At 48.5% G+C, this 443-nt stretch overlaps 1 long non-coding RNA gene across 1 annotated transcript in view; it reads right to left on the reverse strand.

The window, feature by feature from the left end:
• LOC107752544 (uncharacterized) overlaps nucleotides 1-443 on the reverse strand; it is a 1468-nt gene that overhangs the window by 805 nt on the left and 220 nt on the right. The gene's annotated exons all lie outside the window — the stretch shown is intronic.

The raw sequence follows: 443 nt of genomic DNA on the forward strand, positions 1-443 counted from the left end.
TTAGTGATAATAAAGGAAGCGCAGCTCCATGCCAAACCATGCACGCAGCAGCCCATGCTTGCTTTTCTGTTGTGAATCTTGATGCTTAGCTTAAATAACAAATATTTTATCGGGAGTGTTTATGCTGGGATGTTGTGGAGTTTAGGAGATGTTACAGAACCATTTCATGTAAATTTCTTCGATGTAGGTGTAACCCCTCTCTCTCCGGGTCCTCACCGCCACACCTCGCTCTCACTCCGAGTGGGTCTCGAACCCTGGTCTCCGGCATGGGAGGCGGACGCACTAACAAGGAGGCTAAAGACTGCAGCTAGTGCGTCTCTTGAGATCAGGGGAGTGAGGTTTTACCTGCACAGCACCTACCGCTGGCCTCCGTTACGTAGGCTACTGAAAAAAATCTATATAGATTACTTTTTTGCGGGCGGGAGCGGGACAAAACATGAATG

This window comes from Sinocyclocheilus rhinocerous, unplaced genomic scaffold (assembly GCF_001515625.1).
Source record: "Sinocyclocheilus rhinocerous isolate Xijiao unplaced genomic scaffold, SAMN03320098_v1.1 scaffold10205, whole genome shotgun sequence".
Classification (NCBI taxonomy): Eukaryota; Metazoa; Chordata; class Actinopteri; order Cypriniformes; family Cyprinidae; genus Sinocyclocheilus; species Sinocyclocheilus rhinocerous.